Source organism: Micropterus dolomieu, linkage group LG05 (genome assembly GCF_021292245.1).
Source record: "Micropterus dolomieu isolate WLL.071019.BEF.003 ecotype Adirondacks linkage group LG05, ASM2129224v1, whole genome shotgun sequence".
NCBI classification, from domain to species: domain Eukaryota; kingdom Metazoa; phylum Chordata; class Actinopteri; order Centrarchiformes; family Centrarchidae; genus Micropterus; species Micropterus dolomieu.
Genome location: NC_060154.1, coordinates 11,620,732 through 11,627,882, shown reverse-complemented (window position 1 = coordinate 11,627,882; position 7,151 = coordinate 11,620,732). Strand labels below are relative to the sequence as shown.

Sequence of the window (7,151 nt, the reverse complement as noted above, 5' to 3'; positions counted from 1 at the left end):
CCAGAGGCAGCACTGGTACGAACGTTTCATTCACCACAATACCGCTTGTGATGGCGGCGTTAGCTTTTTTTACTTCGTCCACAAAGATCACCACCGCCCCGTTCATCCTGGCCGCAGATCTCACGCTGCCGGCCCCGACAACCTCCGCCACCGCTAACGCACACTCCTCTACGGAGCAGCGGAAACCCGGACAGATCTTAAGTCCGTGTTTCCTCGTCAGCCTGGAGAACTCCATGCTGCCGAGCAGCGAAACGCTGCCCGACACAAAAAAACACGACAACAAACAAACACACACACCTAACAACAACAACTAACCTTAGAACTACACACAGTAACACATTAAACCGACATGAAACAAGAAAAAGTTTAGAAAAACACTCACTCGCTCCGCGAACTCACACTCACTCCACACTCACGCATCCACTCAGAGAGAGAGAGAGAGAGAGATGGGGGGCGGGTTAAGTTAAAGACTAAGAGTATTTGCCAAGCAAGTTGTTGGCATGGGAAAGCTTTACAAAACTACTGGGTAAAGTTGTACTACTATGAAACACAATTACTCAAATGAGTACATTGCCTAAAGCTAACCTACCGATATATTACTGTAACTATACAATGACCAGTTAAAGTTCAAGCAGACAAGTTACAATTACAGCATATTGGTAAATGCATGGAGCAAATGTCTTAACACCAGCGAACTGACACAATTACACAACAATATCTGTCTAAAGTTTGCTAACTTTAAATAACATTATCCAGTATAAGCTACTGGTCATACCAATACACTATCTAGATATGTCTGCAGTAACTACCCAGTGTTTCCCCACAGGATTTTAAGAGACTATGGTGGGTGGGCCTTGAACCCTCTCACCGGGCCCCCATAAGAAAGTTGTACATTTTAAAGTTATATGCATTAATTTGGTCCAAAATTAAGAGGCTATCTATGAAGAACTTGGTACGCTTGTAAACAATGTTGTGCTCTAATAAACTATTTGATCATAAACCCATTGTATAGCTATAAATGGTGATGAAACAAAAAATAACTTTATTTAATGTTTTCCCAAAAACCCTGAATCAAAGAATAGAAGACAGAATATGTAATTTCCCTAACATTTTATTGTCGTTGTTTTTTTACTTTTATTGGACACATGTAATACGTTTTATACTTTCTGTGAATATACAGTAATCCAATTAATCTTATTTCCATGCTGTATAGACACCTTATTTTGAAAACCGGGCGTTGTGTGTATCCTCGCGCTAAATTCATTAAGTCCAACCCGATTCCGAACTTGATGAATAATGTTGTATGTGGTTCTCGAATCGCGTAAAATGAAGACTTCACAGCCTCACTTCAGGTAGGACTCTAATACTGCAACACTTGTCTTTGTAAAGAGAGAAACTGACAGGATAAAGTCACTTACCTTCCTGTCAGCTCGCACTGGTCCGTTACAGTGGACTTACCATAAAGGCTTTAATACGTGTGCACTCCAAATGTAGGTACGGCTAGCTAAATCGCCTTCTAACAAACGAGTGACAGAAACAGGCCGTTAACGTTACCGTAGTTACCTCAAAAGAAAAGTGGTTGTCTGTAATATATTAGGAGATGTAAAAATAACTTTCGGTTCATTTTGAAACTATGGCGGAGCAAATTAGTCTCGTTAATTAATGGGAAACACTGCTACTCATCCTAGAGAACAAAAACCATGGCCAAAAAAGTCTTTAAAGTTGCTAAGATGGCAAATGCCGCAGCCTTCAACTAATGAGCACATAAAGGAGGGCCACAGCCAAAAACCAGATCATTTAGTGAGACCTTTTTGCTACAATGTTTTTGTATGGTAGTCAAGATCCCAATGGTTCGAGACATTTAGACTACTTTAAGAGCCCACTTTTTCCTGGTACCCCCAGGATTCCTGAAGTTAAATTTAAGACTTTAAGACCTTTTTAAATACCACCTAGGATGAAATTTAATACCAACTTCACTGCCGTATAATGAAAAATCTGTATGAATTTTAAGCCCGAGAAAAATATTTACAAAGTTACATGAATTTAATAAAACATTTTATTATATTACATTAATATTTAACACACTATAGCTTTTTGGTGTGTGTTTATACTTTGAATCAAGGACGTCACTTTGTGTTGAAAAGTGGTGGGGACATAAGGGTTCAGATTAGGGGTGTGACGATACACTTAGCTCACATGCACGATTTACAATATCGGGTTCACGAGAACAAGACAAGAAGATATTTTAAAACTATTTTGATTAAATATTCAATGCTGAAATATATAAATGGGGGCCCCCTAGAAAATTTTGAGCACTAAACACTTAATTTCCTGCATTCTGGAGGAATTTTCTGCACAAATTTATGGTAGAATTGTGTTTATTTATATAAAGTGATTCAGATGACAATTCAAACAGAATATAATGCAGTACTCAACAGTATGTTTTTGTAGATTCAGAAACTTTTTTCGGACATTTTTTTCTGCTATATTTAAAGGGCATTGCATGTTTTCTTATTGTACAAATAAACCTTTCTCAAGTATTTCCATTTGTTTTTTGTAACATTTCTTGTTGCAAGCCATTTTTCAGAACATATTTAACAAATGCTTCAAAAAAAGTGATGGAGACATGTCCCCAGTATCCCCAGCATAAATTACACCTATGAAATGAATCCAATATTTGGAGAGGGGTCCAAGCAGACCTCCACTGTCAGGCCGGTCAGTTTTTTACGTACCCACAGGACGTAACGTGATGCATTCTTGGTTGTTTCGCTACTCTACACATCGCAACAGCGGTAGGTGACTGGTTAGCATTATCCAAAACATTGAGTAAAGTCTTAATGCATTGCTCTTGGTATATGTTCGCCGTCAATATTGTACATCTAAATCACACAAATTACAGAATGTTAAATGTGTGTAAGTTAGGTTATTTGTCGTTCTACCTAGGTAATGTTCAGCTACGCCAACGGTGGCTAGCGTTAGCTCCTGAAGTAGCAGGATTAGCTTTTTCCCTTTGGATAACGTAAGCTACTCATAGACTGTATGTAGCTACAGTGTGTTCGTTTTTTGTAAAGCATTTTGCAAGGGCATAGGTTTGCATTTGTCTTAACATTTTGACGATGCTCGGGTTAGTTATTTGTCCAAAAAAAGATAAAATAAAAATCTTTATCGTTTAGACTGTTCGGTGTAGCTTTTCACACTTAACGTTAAACAGTGTGCAAAGACTTTGCTGGCTGTATGAATTGATCTTAGTTGAATCTAAGTTTATGTAATACAAGAGTTTCCCAACCCTCCCCTGGAGAAAGTTACCCCCTGTCCTGCATGATTTACTCTCTCCCTGCTTCAACACAGCTGATAGAAGCAGCTTCGGGATTCATAACGAGTTGATAGTTTGAATCAGCTATTTTGGAGCAGTGAGATATTTAACACACACGGTTATTTAAACAGTTATCCACATAAAGATACTACTCCTCACCACAGCCACTATTGTCATATCCCAATTTGCATGATTTAGATGTACAAATATTGACAGTGGTAGATATTTTGATATAACATGCCAAGACCCATGCATTCAGAATTTTTAAAAATGTTTAGGATAATGCTAATCTGTCACTGCTGCCAACTCCTTTTCTAACTGTGTAATCTGTGTGTGTACAGTGAATAAAGTAAAAGTATTATTACAGTAGGCTACTGTCTCCATTCATTTTTTAAAAAGTGGATATGGGTTCTAGTTACGCCCTGAGCTCTTAATCATGCATCTGTGGGGGTCAGTAATTCATTTACCAACAACCATTATTTTTAATGACAAATGTACAATATATTAATAAGATAAACACGAACTAAACGAACTATGCTGCGCACCGCATGAATGTCATTACGACATGGTTAATAATTAATATGATACCATAAAGGGCAGATTTGCGGTCTCTCCTTGAGCAGTAGTCTTTGTTGGTTTGTTTCAGGCTTTTAAGACTTGAACTTTGTTGCAGTATCACACACATCTGGGGCAAGTAGTGAGCTGCTGTGTGTGAGAGAAGGTGTTGACCAGGTAATAAGCAATGAAGTCTCTGTCCAGGCTTCTATAATTTATTTATTAAACCCCGCCGGTAACGTCCGTTATACTATAGACTCCCACGAAGCTCAAATTGTAGTCCACATTCCACAGTTGTCCGTTTTTCTTATTAAATTCAGCTGATAGCAGTAAAATGCCATAGTATATTACTCTTAAAAGGTAAATTATGAATGAGAAGTGTGTGTGTGTGTTTCTTTTAAGATGACTGGAAGAGAGGCCAAGTTACACTCTTAATCAACGACGATGTTTTTCTGTGAATGGATGTGGCTAGCTGTATGGACGGAGTTAACGTCATGTTTAGACAGAATAAATAAATAGTGCCTGTAAAAAAGATACTGATACTAGTTAAATGATTGAAGCGATATACAGTGGGCTTTGTTGCTACATTGGCACAGTAAGTGCTAGTAGAATAGGCTCAATCAATATGTTATATTTAAGGAATTAGCCTGCTAGTTTCCCGTTACAATGTTGACTAAATAATTAAATATAAATCAATGACAAAAACCCTCCCCCTATGTCGACGTGATTAAACGTTATAATTTGTGAATGCGTTTCCTGTCAAATCGCACGCTTTTATTTTGTAGTTTTTGCGTGTATTTCCTGTCCTGACCGCCGTGACAGTGGAGGTGGCCTGACAGAGGAGGTCTGCAGCGGAAGTGGCCTGACAGTGGAGGTCTGCAGTTGGACCCTGCGGTGTAGCCTGGCCAGAGTGGCTAGGAAGGTGGTAGGTAGGCAGACTCAAACATCATATGTTTGTAGAGGTGATTATTTTATTGACAATGGTCTGCAGTACACGGATAATTCAATTAAAAAGACTAAAGATAAATAACGCATCAAACTTGTAGCAACACTAACAAGAGGCACGTGTTCACAGCAGCACCGCCTCACCTCTTTGTTTCCCCCTGTTTATATAGGGTGGTCAATTCACACCCAACTGCTTCAGCCCATCCCATTCTGATGCAGGTTGATCTACTCCACAACATCAATACCTAGAAATCTCTTTATATTTGGAACTTCGTTATCAGTTCACCCCGCCCCCACTGCCTAGAAAACAGGTCAGGGTTATTCACACATTTATTCATAATAATCAAAAACAACCAAAAGAAACATTCCTATAAAGAAAGAAAACCCTCTACTTGGTTTGGCCCGGTGATGTCATCCATGACCACCCTATTCCTATAAAACAGGAAATACTTAGGCCGGCACCTCCCCAAACAATTATCCTGCATGGTGGAACTGGACAAAGGAACAAACAATTGTAAGTATTAACACAGGAAAACAATTAAACCATGTTTAAACTTGCAACCTAATAAAGTTGAGCTGAAACTAACTTATGACTATGTGTTTACTCTAACTTACCATATGCTTTGCTGTCGACTGTAACATAATACAAACTCAAACAACCCTGGATAGTAAGTGGTGCACTTTTACACAAGCTATGGTAAATTACCAAAAAACATAAACATATGTATAAACTAGAAGGTAATGGTCTGTATGGGACAAGTGGTGAGCAAACCCACTTTGTCACAGACCCTCTTGAATATTTGTGAACTAAGAACTCTTAAGGGGTGAAATCAAAAATACAAACAAAGTTCTTACAATAAGTTACACCTTGGCTATGCCAATTGCTTCGGTGATTATTCATCCTGTTCGGTTTTTGCATCTTAAGGCTGTTTGAAATATAGTGTTATATAGTATTTGCTTGAAAGCAGCAGGGATAAGGAGTTGGGCTCCGGTTTGTTTGCAACATTCACTGACCAGGAACCTGCAGCAGGCCTTCCAGCTCCGCTGTTTCATTAGTGCTCGCCATAGTGCGAGCACCACTGTCCTCGGCCTTAACCGCCACTTGTCTGTGTCTCTGGCTTTCTGAATTTCAGACACTTCCCATTCCCAGGCGACGAGCTACCGTTAGCTTGTTAGTAGTACGTCAGAGACGTTTTGTTTTCGTTCCTAACTGACTGATACGCGCCAGAGCTTGGATGCCAGAGCTTGTGCACCGCGAACACTCCACAGTCCAGAGCATAAAGCTAAATACTGACGTAAACAGTAACGTTACCTGTACTGCGGTGTAACATCAGAGTCACACCAAACAGAGTCAATTATAAAAGTCACAAACATAAAATTATTATTTATGACGTTACGGCATTTATTTAATCCTACGAAAGGACAAGAACAAATTTAAGACCTTGGTAAACAAAAATTAACACTTTGGTAATGGAATTTAATACTTTTAACACCCCACGGGTACCCTGTTTTAAAAGGGAAGAGAAGAAATAAAACAAAGGGAGAAAAAAAACCTCTCACAGGTCATTTCTGACAGTCACGCCCAGTGAAGGGGCGTTCAGCCTACCTTCTCACTCAGAATGATTCAGAGTGAGGGTCTTGCTTGAGGACATACAGAACAACTGCTGCTGTACGGGATAATCTCTGTAACTACTATGATACCACACCAGCCCAAGGGAATGAAAACATTGGTGTGAAAGACAAAGAGAAAGAGGGACAAAGAGACGGATGGCAGAAAGAGCCTGTCTCGTAGGCCGAGCTGTTCTCTTTCACGACCCTCTGACTGTGTGTGGTGCTACGTTGTCGATTTGTCAACCCGGATTAGCAGTGCAGAGTGGAGCACTCTTCTTTATCAGACTGAGACAAGTGTAGTGGAGATGCTCCCTCGAGCACCGGGCTGGGTGGAGGGAAGACTGCTGAAGCCTGGACTGCTGGTTCTTAAATTACAAGTGGCCACATGGGTAAGTAGGAAGGCCGAAAATGAGAAAGAGGGAGAAGGGAGGGAACTGTACTTCTGCAAACTGGCACCTCATAAATCTAACATGCAGCCAAGTAGAGAGAAAGCAGGAAAAAAGGGGGCACATGCGCATATATGTGAACACTCACACACAAGGGAAGAGAGGGGGAACTGAACAGGAAAATGAAGTGGAATGTTTAGAGAAGAGACAAGGGGGGAGGTCCTTCTAGAGGACATTGTAGTTGTGCTTCCGTCCACAACCAACCCATGCCCTGTCAATTTCATGCTCAACAGCCCACAGGCAAAGTGGCCGTTTGTGTCAATGGAAGCATGTGAGGGAGC

At 40.1% G+C, this 7,151-nt stretch overlaps 1 protein-coding gene across 2 annotated transcripts in view; it reads right to left on the bottom strand.

Annotated features, from left to right (window-relative positions):
* Positions 1-7,151, bottom strand: part of kdm4b (lysine (K)-specific demethylase 4B) — a 67,144-nt gene that overhangs the window by 28,612 nt on the left and 31,381 nt on the right. The gene's annotated exons all lie outside the window — the stretch shown is intronic.